Source organism: Cervus elaphus, chromosome 26 (genome assembly GCF_910594005.1).
Source record: "Cervus elaphus chromosome 26, mCerEla1.1, whole genome shotgun sequence".
Taxonomy (NCBI): Eukaryota; Metazoa; Chordata; class Mammalia; order Artiodactyla; family Cervidae; genus Cervus; species Cervus elaphus.
In genome coordinates, this window is record NC_057840.1 from 32,656,826 (window position 1) to 32,669,486 (window position 12,661).

Sequence of the window (12,661 nt, forward strand, 5' to 3'; positions counted from 1 at the left end):
TTTGGAAATCTCACTTTTTATTAGTCCTTTGTTATGGCTCATTTTAAGTTCTTTGTTTTAGAAGATAACTTTTCCATCATATTTGAACTTCAACAGAATTTGATTCTTCAGTAAAAAAAAAAATTACCTAGATTCATCAGTTTTTATCAATCTTTCTGTATACGTGAATGGGATATGTGAGAGATGTGTACATATGCATAAGGGTTATAATTTATTTTTTCTGATCCATTAGGGAAAAAATTGCATACGTAAGTTTCCTTTACCCCTTAATATTTCAGTGTGTTTTCTTATGAACAAGGATAGTCTCATACACAATATATTCAGGAAACTTAAATGGATACTGTACTTTATAGTTCATATTCCACCCACACTGATTATCCCAATAATGTCCTTCATAGCACTTTCCTCCCCCAATAAAGGATCCAGTTCAAGGTCACAAATTGCATTTAGTTGTCAGGTCTTTAGTTTCCTTTAATCTGCAGTTTTGTTCTGCTTTCAGGACACTGACAGTGTTTTAAGAACACAGGCCAGTTATTTTGTAGAATTTTCCTCTTCTTGGGTTTGATGCTTCTCATCATTAGATCCAGGTTAAAGCTTTTCAGCATTGCTTCAAGGATGTATTGTTATACATACCTTCTCTGCCACCCACTGGTTCTTAGACTTGAGCTATTCATACTTATTTGTATTCCTAAGATGATAAAACATTATATTTCTATTAAAATGTGTATATTTATTTCATTAAATAAATTTCTAACAATAGTTTGGATAAAATACATAATTCTACCATTTCAAAAGCAATCATTGGCTCTATATTTTATAGTGGTTTTGCTTAAATTTATTAAATAATGGATTCAATTGCTCTAAACTCATTTCATCAATTAATTTAACATTTAGTATGGATATAGTTCCTCGGAGAGAACTAATGTAAAGTATTAAGGTTCAATGATCTTTTTTATTATCCAACATTGAACACATTAAAACTATAGTCTTCCCATTTTTTAAAATCCTAATTTACTCCTCTTAATGATATCGACAATAGAAAAAGTACTTAAATTCTGATATAGTAAGTAACTGAGTACTTTCGGCTTTTGATGTGAGGAAAGTTTTGAACTGGTGCCCTATCCCAATATTTCGAGGATTTTTAAATGATATTGGCAAAAGTACCTTAACCATAGAGATGTGTGTGTTTATGTGTGTGTACACGCGCTTAAAGCCTCTGGCTGTATCCGTAGAGAAGCCTGTATTTCTTAAAGAGTGTGTATGTGTGTGTCTGTGTGTGTGTCTGTGTGGAAAAGACTGTATTCTTAAAGGGTGTGTGTGTGTGTGTGTGTAACCTGTACTTCTTAAAGGGTGTGTCTGTGTGTGTAAAGCCTGTACTTCTTAAAGGGTGTGTGTGTGTGTATAGAGAAGCCTGTACTTCTTAAAGGGGTGTGTGTGTGTGTGTGTGTGTGTGTGTGTGTGTGTGTACACGCGTTTAAAGGCTCTGGCTGTAACCACAGCGCTCATTCTGGAGGATTTTTCTAGGGAGTAAGAATCGTTTCAAGAAACTGGCAGGGAGATGGACATTTTGGACAGGGACAAAAAAAAAAAATGCTGTAGTGTTTTGGACACCATTAAAACGCCGAATGTTTAAATATCTTACATTGTGAGAAATGTGTGAGTGTTGAACACGTTTTATTTCAGGGGGAAATTAAACAAATATTTCTTTAAGAAGATAGAAACAAGTCTTTCCTTCTCCTCCCCCCCCCCCCCCCCGCCATGTAAAAGTGTCTTTGGCTCAACTTCTAGGACTTCTAGGAACGTGCAATTAAAATAAAATCGAAACAACAAAACCCTCGCAGCATTTAGACTGGTTTTTCTTTCCAGGGCTCAAGAAAACTCAAGAGCCCAACACGCTTTTCCAGACTCGAAGCTGCGAGCTCCGAGCCTTTTAGGACGTATCCCGCACACCCTCTGGACCCCGCCGGTCTCCCGCTCGGGTCACCCCCGTCAGCCTAAGGCCTCCTAGCCGCCGGCCTCCGAGGGGGTGTGTCTCCGCCCCGCAGCCGCCGCACACCCGCCTCCGCCGCAGGCCCACCTGCCGCCCTCGGCGGCCCGGCCGGGAGCAAGCGCGGGGCGGCCGCGGCGTCCGGTCCGCCCCCGGCCGGGACCTCAGGGCCCCCTTCCCGCGCAGCGAGGCCGGCTGCCCTGCAGGTCCCGCCGCCCGCTTCCGGACGGGCCGAGCCGCGGGGAGCGGAGTTCTTTTCTCCTTTCAACCCAAACTGCGACCGGCCCCCGTTGAGGGCGGGAGGAGAGGGGAAACCTGCTCTTTCCCTCCACACACACACATCCCTCCAAGTAACGGCGGCCAGGATAAAACTTCAAAAGTAGGGTCCCGGGCCCTCCCGGAGCCGTTTGCCTCGACGCCCCTTCTCGCACGGTCCCGGCGGCCGCCCGCGCCTATCCGCGCGGCCGGGCAACGTTCTCGCTCCAGCCTTAGCAAGGCGGGCGTAGAGGCTCCGAGTGTCGGGGGAGGGGTGCAGGGCGGAGAAAGAGCATCCCCGCGCCGCTGCTGCCGCCTCCGCCGCCGCCGCCGGCCGCTCCCCCGCCGCCCGACTGGGGGAAGGCCTCGTCACAGCCGCCGCCTCAGCAGCGGCCGCAGATCTCGCGGTGTTTGCCGGCGGCCGCGCCGCCATATTGTGTGACAGTATTTTGATTTGCACTGGGCTGGCGGAGCCGCGGCGAGAGCGAGCGAGAGCTGGGGGGGTGGGGGGAGGGCAGGCGAGCGCGAGGGGGGTGGGGGCCGAGGGAGGTAGGGAGGCCGAGCGAGCTGGAGCCGAGGAGCGGGGAGCGGCGACGCCACCCAGCCATCGTTTTTGATCTGCAGCGGCCGCCGGCGGGGCGACCCAGCCCGACCCCCCTCCCCTCCCCCTCAGCCACGAGCGGCGGCGGCGGCGGCGGCGGCCGGAGGGAGTTGGCGGCGGCGGCGGCCGATCGGAGGGGCTGAGCGGGGAGGGAGGGAGGGCTGAGGTGTCCCCCCTGCCGGGTGGAATCGGAGGCGGCGGCGGCGCTGGCGGCGGCTGTGGTGGAGGCGGCGGCGGCGGCGACGGTGGAGACGGCTGCCCTAGTGGGAGAGGCGGCGGCGGCGGCGGCGGCCGAGGAGGAGGAGGGGGAAGCGGCGGCGGCGGCGAAGGGTAAGCGGACAGCGCTGCCGGGCCTCGGTGGGACCCCCAGTCCCGGCTCTCCCCTCATTTCCCCGCACCCCCCCGCCCTTCATCTGGAAGAGACTCTGCCGACTCGCGAGGCCCTTGCGGGGCGCCCGCTTCTTCCTCTCACTCTTCCTCTCCTCCGCCTCCTTCCTTCCCCAGTGGCGAGGTAGAGAGGGAGCCCCCCCCCCAAGTCCTTCTGAGCGGCCGGGGGTGGGGAGCATCGGGCCGGGCCTGGGCTCGGGGGAGTAAGAGTGTAGGGGGAGGGGGAGATTCATTGGAGTCGGGCGCCGGGAGAGCCCCGGGTGGGGGAGGGTGCCAGGGGGGTGGGGAGGGCCCCTGCCTGCACGGGTGCCCCCCGGTCCGCCCCTTTGGCGTGTGTGAGATGGGGGGTGGGGGAAGGAGAACGCTTTTGGGGGGGAGTCGTGCCCCGAATCAAGATGACTTCGGGGCGAGGGGGAAGACCGAGGGAATCTGGTGGTGGTAGTGGAGGGGAGATCGTCGTTTCCCTTTCCAATATTGGTTTTCTGCAGCCTTTTTTCAAGTGGGGAGCCAGCCCCTCTGGGAAAGTGTGGCCCCTAGATTTCAGTGGATAGATAATTCTAGCTTTCTGTCTGATCAGTCTCAAACCCTAAGACTGTGGTTGTGGCAGGAAGGCTGGAAGGGTCTTGGGTATCGCCGAACAGGTGACAGGTGTATCTTTCTGTGGCTGATGCTGTGGGATGGCCCGGGCAGGGTAGTGTACCACAGTGTCAGAGACTGTGTGCGTTCGTATTTATGTGTTTGGCCACGTTTCATTCCATATATAGTATATTTGAGATGTTAGGTTTCCATTCTTCAAGTCAGCTTAATTGTTGTGGAGAAATTCTTCAAATGTTTCTGATAAGAGGGGTTTCCAGGAGGGTGGAGGGAATTTGCAGCTTCCCGGGGGTTTCTCAGGAGTCCGTGAGTTTCGGGTCGCCAGTACGAGGCCGTTTTGAGTGCTCTATTTCATTGGAAAGTTCTTGAACACTAAGGTCGTATTTGAGGCAACAGTGAGGCAGTATAATTTTGCATCCATTTTGTCTGTTTTAGGTAGGTTTGTAAAAGTGTCAGACTTTAAGGTCAGGTTGATTCACATTTTTATGAAAGGAATCACTTTGTGCTTTAGCTCACTCTGAAGAGTATGTTGCTCATTATGCAATTTCGGATTTGGCCGGGAATTTTGGTGGGCATGGAACAGAATTTTGCTTTCAGTTTTTACACTACTACTGCTTACCACACTTCTCGTACAGTGGCAGAGTATTGACACCTTTTAAAAAATATCTTTGAATTCCTTGTAACAGTGAAATCGTGCTTGATTTTAATCCTAGTTGGAAACTTTAGATTTTGAAACCATTACATTTTCTAATAAAGACAGACATGCTTTTCATCTTGTGCGCTTTGGCTGAGCACTTAAATTAGAAACAATGGGAGGAATTGTTAGATAAATGAGCTACAAATTTTAAATGGGTTAAGTTTTAAAAGGATGTATAGCTTTAAAAAAAAAGTGTATGGAACGAATATATTGAATGATGGCACTACCAGTGTGTTAACAGGAAATAGAACAAAAATTCCAGTGATTCAGAACTTCTGTTAGTTTTTTTTCCCCCCTTAAATCTTATCAGTTTCTAATAGAGGGTGCTTAATATTTAAATCTTTAAAGGATCAACTAAAAGTTGAGTGTGTTAATTAGATGAGTAAGTCATCTACTGCATATACTATGTTACTTCATTTTTCTTTTGGGCAAGTGGAATACCTTTTCTTGAATTCAAAACTATTCTCAGGGAACACTGATGAAATGCATGCCTTTCACTTCTCTTTAGTGAACTGTCATATAGTGCACCCTGAGCTTTTGTAACTTGTTAAGTGTATAAACAGTCACTCTCATCTGATAGAAATTCTCTGAAAAATGTTTTAACTTAATCTGATCTGATTGAAATAACACCTATATTTGGTCCTCTCTTTACTGAAAAGAAACACTTGCCTTCAACTAATGATATTATTTAAAACTTGCATATAATTATTGCATTTAATGAAATCAGGAGGTTTTTAAACTACAAAGTAAGCATTACTCAGATCCCCAATTACATTATTACTGAGTACTGCTTCTTTAGTATTAGTAACACGTTACACTTGGGTAACTGTCTTAAAATGATTAGTCTTATGTCTTGACAGAAATAAAAATTTATTATACTTCTGTACATTTCTCTGTAAGGAAAATTCTTTTCTCAAAATAGTATTTAGGATAAAATCGACATATGTATCTATGAACATATGGCACTGTACAAAATAGGTGTAATGTACACCATTTACATGAAACTTTGTGGGTTTCTGTGCCAAAAAAGTCCCATGAGGAATGTGTGAGTTTTCTGAAACAGCGTTTTTTTTTTTTTAATTGTATAAACTCAAGACTAAAATTTTATTTTTTTTTTTTAACAATTATCAACATACATTAAAAGGCAGTGTTTTACATTGTTGTAGATGTTTTGGGGGAGAAGGAAATGGCAACCCACTCTAGTGTTCTTGCCTGGAGAATCCCAGGCGCGGGGGAGCCTGGTGGGCTGCCGTCTACGGGGTCTCACAGAGTTGGACACGACTGAAGCGCCTTAGCAGCAGCAGCAGCAGCAGATGTTTTGGGAAAAAAGTTCCTGATAATCTTTACAACATATAAAATTTGTGAATTAAACTATAATTTAGGAAAGCTTCAGTTCCTTTGTATCTCTACCTGGCCAGGCTCCTATGACCCAAAGGAGGACAATAGTAGCACTTTTCTGTTATGTCACTTACGTCATCTTCATTTGATCCATCTAAGTTTGAGACTTTGTGAAATAGAAGGATTATGAGGTAATAACAGAGGCAAATTTGAAAATGGGGCAAAATAGTAATGAGGAAGAAGATAGGGGCTAAGATGCTAGTAGAGGATTAGATGAGCAATTTTAGGCAACTAGGAAAATGGAGATGTGAATAGTGGTGGGTGCCAAGCATAGGAAAGTGATCATGCTGAACTGTTGTAAGGAGATGTGGTCTGACTCTTTTGATAGACTCTCACAATCTATATGTCATATTTTTTAAAATGAGTAAATAAAAATCAAAGTGAAAGTCTAAATGAAATGCATAACTTTAATGCTGGAATGCTAGTAGTAAGTAATTTTTAATCCTCTGTATTAAGATGGTAAGGATTGGGTGACTGAAATCATATGAAATCTAAACATATGTATTAATATGTTCTTACTTCTTTGCCTCTGGCTTGTATTTCCAGAATACTTATATAGTATTTTAAGATTTCATTTTTTTGTGGTGAATGACAGAGTGTTGTTTACTCCCTAAGTCGTGTCCAATTCTTTGTGACCCCATGGACTGTAGTCTGCCAGACCCCACTGTCCATGGAATTCTCCAGGCAGGAATACTGGAGTGAGTTCCAATTTCCTTCTCCAGGAGATCTTCCTGACCCAGGGATTGAACCTACATCTTCTGCATTGGCAGGCAGATTCTTTAACACTGAACCAGGGACGCTGACCTAATCAGAAAGCTAAAATCCCTGAGTAAGTATTAGGGGTAGCCAGTACTGTGCTTTATGTTCCCTTTGTGATATGCTTAGTCACTTGGTCATGTCCGACTGTTTGCGACCCCATGGACTGTATAACCCACCAGGCTTCTCTGTCCATGGGACTCTCCAAGCAAGAATAATGGAGTAGGTTGCTGTGCCCTCCTCCAAGTGATTTTCCCAACCCAGGGATCAAACCCAGGTCTCCTGCATTGTAGGCAGATTCTTTACCATCTGAGCTACCAGGGAAGCCCATGTTCCCTTTAGTTAACTACTAAACTTGCCTGTGATCTTGGTAGAGTTAGAGATTAAGAATGGCTCTTTTTCTTAGTTTTTCTAAGTATTCCATTCCTTAAAACACATTGTTTGGTATTAAGTAGTACTTAATATTAGCCTTCCAGCATTAAAGTTACTCATTTCATTTAGACTTTGATTTTTATTGACTCATTTTGCAAAATATGCTTAGTTTCTAATTTCTGAATCCGCTAAAGGAATGGGCTCCTGTTAAAAAGTGCAATAAGATGTGTCAGCTGAGAATTTGATGTTTTGGAAGGAGATAGAAGTCAGAATTGCCACAAGTCAAAATTGTGAATATTAATTTCAATAAAGGACTTCTGAGAAAATTGATTTAAGTTTTGGCACTTAAAAAAGTGCTTTGTTTGAAATATAATTTATGTAGACCCCAATAGACAATGCTTGCTAAATGAGACTTTGCTGAATGTGTCTTTTTTTTTATTTGCCATAACATTTTACTTTAACAAGAAATTCTATTGGATTTCTCATCTGTTTCAGCTCAAAATTTGGTATCAAGGAAGTGGTAAATTTCTTTTGGCATTTAATATCTTAACATTAACCTTTTTAGTGTTTCCTACATAGTAAAAGAGAAACTAATATTTGTTGAATACCTACTGGGTGTCAAGTTTTCTATTATTTCACAAATATTTATTGAGCACTTACTATGTGCCAGGGCTCTTTGAGATGTTGGAGATGACAGCAGCGGATAACATAGACAAGATTTCTGTCCTCATGTAGTTTACATTTTAGTATTGGAAGACATAATAAATGAGGAAAATCAAGTGTGTCTGAGAAAGAAAAGTACTGTGGAGAAACATAATACAGAAAAGGGGGTTGGGGAACAGACATTGCCTATCTGCTCTTTTAAAAACTGCATAATGGATATTATATTTGATTTCAGAAACAAAATCTCCCATACATAAATTTTTTTCTTTTAAGAATATATTTCATAACTTGGGAGCGACATTATGTTTATACTTCGGAGTTTTAATTAATAGCAGTTTGGTGTTGGTAGTGCTTCAGAAAGCTGCTTTTTGGCTCAATAGAAAACTTGGAGTATGCTCTACTGGTTTGAATCCTGATTTTGCCACTTACTAGCTTTGTGATTTGAGATCAACTACAATTTCTCAGCCTCTTTGAGCTTATTTTCATCTCTGAAAAATGAGTGTATCATACATTTTGTGTAAATTATCTAATTTACAGAGGGGGCTCGATAAATTGCAACTTTTTTGTCTGTTGCTTATCTGGAGTTCTGTTATAAAACAAACATAGTTGAAGTTGGTAACCCTTCCAAGAAGCTTTCACAGCCCTGTGGGGGACATTGTTTAATACACATTGTATTTGAACAGTTACCACTCTTCTCTGGTAGAATAAGGTTAATTAAAACTCAACTGTAATTTGTAGTCAGACGTTCTGGAGAGTTTGTACACATTGTCGAATCAGTGTGCTGTCAGGAGTACACCTGGTCTTTATGATGAAGACACATGGTGACAGATCTTATTAATGAGCCGGATGTCAGCATTTTGAGAAGTAGATAAAAATAGTGTATAGGATCCGTGGAAGCACTGTGAAATCTTTAGTGCAGTCTAAGTATTCAATAAATGTTCACTTTTTCTGTAATTATTATGCCTTTATTGTGTGATGGGGGTAATCCAAAGTATTCACGAAGTATTAAGGAAAACTTTACAAAGAGAAAATAATGTTAATTGTGGATAAGTTTTCTGAAGAAAGTGGAATGGTCGATCAGATTGCAGTTATTTGTTTCTCATTTTTAGCCTGGGAAATCACTCAACTGAATTTTTCAAGGACAGAGCATGCCTCATTTTCCTTTCAGTCTTGACTTCACCATATCTTCAGTGCCTGGCCTGTACTTAGGAGCTCAAGAAATACTGTATGTTCAGTGCTGAACGACTCTTAGTGATAGTTTTCCTTTGGTATCACAACTCTTTTTGGTAGTAAGCACCTCCTGATTTTGAAAAGTGCTTGCGCTGGACTTAAGCCTTTAAATCTCTTGTTTTAAGCACAGACTGAGGTATCACACAGAGTCTTCCGAATGCCTTTTTTTTTTTTTTTTTCCTCAATTTAGCCAAAAGTTTGAAAAAAGATCCTAGAGATTAGAAGGAAGAAAAGAAATCAGTTATTTACAACTAGATTGGTATTTGTGAACCTATTCATATGAAGTTATTGACATTAAAGTAAAGTGAATAGCAATTTTTAAAGCAGAGTAGAAAAAATAATTCATGCATAATTTTACACTCAACCAACCTTTAAAAGACAAACTTATCTCGTTTGTCTCTTTAAGGCAATTTCAGTGAAACTGTAGATTTATACCGACATTATAAATTAAATGGCTGTCAATTTCTTACATTCCTATGATGTGGAGAATTTTGGTGTTTTCACGGAAAAGGGAAAACATCCCACCCCACCCCACCCTTACTAGTAACCGTTTTTCAGATGTTAAATCTTAGCATCAGTCAGCTTTTTCCTGTTCTGTGGCAAGTTATTCTCTCCCTAATGAATACAGTAATAATTTTAGCTTTCCTAAAACTAAAGACTTGCCTAAGGTCTAAGATCTTTAGTCATTTATATAAATTATTTCTTGGCTTAAAAAAAAGCCAAAATTTTTTTGAAGATTTATAGAAACAAATTGCTTGATATTCAGATTTGTTTTAGAAATGAGCTAGAAATACCTGCAATTGAATATTTTTATACTCTTGTGGGATTTTGCTTGTTTGCTTGTTTTGAACTGTAACAAAACCTACCACTGGAAAGGGATACTACTATAGGGTGTCAGCTTGAGTGGCTTCAGAAAGAAAGTCTTGATTTATCCATAAACAGATACAACATAGATAAGGGCATTTTAAGAATTTGTAATATTTTAATTGCCTTTTTAAAGAAAATGGCATTCTTGTTTCACTTAAGAAAAAACAAAACACAGTCCTTGTACAAGCCTCAGAAGCCAAAGAATAAAATAGAGGTTGGAATGGTCCCACAGAGAGAAGCAAGAGTAACAAAGTGTAGGATTTAAAAGATTTTGGTGGAAGTATATGAATGCTGATTGTTTTTAATAAAATGATTCGAAAGAATCCATCTGTTAAAGAAAATGTGTGACCCCTGCAACCAGCCCCTGCCCATGCTTGCCACAATGTTAATAGTAAGTCAAAAGCAGTGCCACATACTGAGGTATATTCTAGAGATTAGTACTATTACCAGAAACTTCAGAGTTTCGGTGGGGTTGATTCTGATCATTTAATTTTTCTATTTGGCTAGTGCAGAAGACAGATTCTGGGAGACTAACAGATGACAGTGGATTATTAAGGTGAAAAAAGTGCAAAAAAGTAAATTTTCACTTAGTTAACTATACTTAAATAATGGGAAGCAACTTTACACTTGGAATTCAGTTTTGTTAGGTTTTTCTTTCAGGATACCTGTTCAGTTCATTTTTCTCAGCAAGTAAAATAAAACGGAAGTAACTTCTATATTATTTAATTTACAGTAACTCTTCAGACCAAAGATGAAATAAAACATCACCAGTGTTTTTTTAAATTCAATAATATTATTTTTTATGTCCATATCTCACATTCAGAAAAGAGTTAGTGCTAAATTTCCTGATGTTTATTACTGGACTGACTGATTTTTTTTGCTTTGATTTTTTTTTTCTAAAAGTTTTTTATGTCAATTCATCGAACTAGTGGTGGTTGTAGAATATTTTGCTCTACTAATGAGTATTAATTGCTCTTTGTATAAATAATTTTAACAGATTAGTAATAGACTTGTTTTACACAGCTATGCTTATACTAACATTTTCTTTTCATCAGCTTTTATTGATGGTGAGTTATCACTAGAAAATAGTTACACAGAAGATAGTAATATAGGCAAGAAAATCTACTTTTTAAAAGGAATTCAGAACAGGGTATGTGTTGCATTTTAATTCGTTGAGTACATTGTGATAAAATTGCTTGGGTTACTTTTTAAAAAACTATTGGTGACAAGATAAACAAGAGCATCTACTCTTTGGGACACAAGCTGATGTATGTAGGAGTCACAGTTAAGTAGTTACTAGAATTGAAGGGAAAAAGTTCTCAAGATATCTTAAGGGATCACTGTTAAACAAGAAAGTTGAAAATACAGGCCCTGTGTATTTGCATTGAGAGTAATTTGGTGTTTACCTTCTGACAGGTGTATACCTGCACTGTACTTACCTGAATACTGTTTGCTGCTTTATGATGATTTTCAAAGGAAATGGAAAAATAAACATGTGGAAATGAGGTTTCAAAAAAACTTTCCATTTCCACAAAGCCAATTCTTTTTTACATATGAAAATGTAATGACACCTGTTGGTTGAGCTTGATTCTTTTTCTTGAGATTTTTCTAGCTGAGGTGAGGGTTGCCCTGAATGAGACATCCTCATTCTCTTTGTGAGATCTTCCCTTCGTGAACACTGGCGTGAATTTATAGGATGACGGTTCAGAACCATTGCTGTAGCTTTGTGAATGAAATAAATCCATTGTATTCTTTTGAGGAAGAAAACTGGTTCACGGGAAAATTGAACTGGTGATCTTAGCCTAACCAAACTGCGGAATCAGTACTTCTGTAGGGTAATACATGACCAAAAGAATAGAAAGAAACTCCATGGAGTTTGCTTCATATGCCTTCTATGATACACCTGTGCACAGTAGCTGACTAACCCAAGAAGTCCTGGCTGATTCATCCTTTCACTGTGAGTCAAGACTGGTCTACTAGTCAACCTAATTCACCTATCCAGGAGTTGTGAATTAGTTTTGAGTCCTGCTTGTGTGCCAGGTACTTTGCTAGGTGATGAGATTGGAAAGATGAGTAAGATATGTCCTTGCCCTCAAGGGACAGGTATTCAAACTAGTATAGTGAAGTGAAGTCGCTCAGTCGTGTCCGACTCTTTGCGACCCCATGGACTGTAGCTTACTGGGCTCTTCCATCCATGGGATTTTCCAGGCAAGAGTACTGGAGTGGGTTGCCTAGCAAATGCAGTGACCAGGATAAATGTAAAACACTTTAGTGATCTACAGAAGGGAGTGTTCAACCCTGTGAGGGAAGGAAAGATATGAGAGGGAATTCTTCATAGGAAAGGTGACACAATCTGTGTGCCAGATAGGCAAGGAAGAGGAGAATTTGGGAGAAGCAAGGCCATTTCAGTCAGAACAACATGCATAAAGGATGGAGGTAGGAGAGGACACACCTACTCAGTACAGTGTATTAGGTACCAGTGGTGGGTTAATCGGAAGTGAGGTAGAAAATGAGAAAGAGCATGAAAATACTTGTATACTCTATAAAATAGATTTGACTTCATCCCATAAATGATGGAATGTTTAAATTAACATCCTAGAAAGATTTCTCTGGCTCTAGAATAGAGAATATTTAGGAGCTGGGGGTGGGGTGGAAGAGGTAGCTTTATAACCATTTATTTGAGAATTGATGAAGTGATGAGTTAAGGCTGTAATTAAGGAGAAGAGTGGGTGATGAATTTGAGAATACTGAGTGTGAAGTAAGGTAAGAATCTCACACGCCCCGGCTTGAGTACCTGGGTGCAAAAGTGTAATGCCTGTCAATCATTGATAAAAGAACATGCCAGGGGCACTAG

At 41.2% G+C, this 12,661-nt stretch overlaps 1 protein-coding gene across 2 annotated transcripts in view; it reads left to right on the top strand.

The window, feature by feature from the left end:
• The first annotated feature begins 3,075 nt into the window (after positions 1 to 3,075).
• The window catches only part of TAB2 (TGF-beta activated kinase 1 (MAP3K7) binding protein 2), an 82,050-nt gene continuing 72,464 nt past the window's right edge, over positions 3,076 to 12,661 (top strand). For both annotated transcript variants that reach the window (XM_043887976.1, XM_043887977.1), the window contains exon 1: positions 3,076 to 3,173. The gene's annotated coding sequence lies outside the window, so the exon portion shown is untranslated. The remainder of the gene's footprint in view (positions 3,174 to 12,661) is intronic.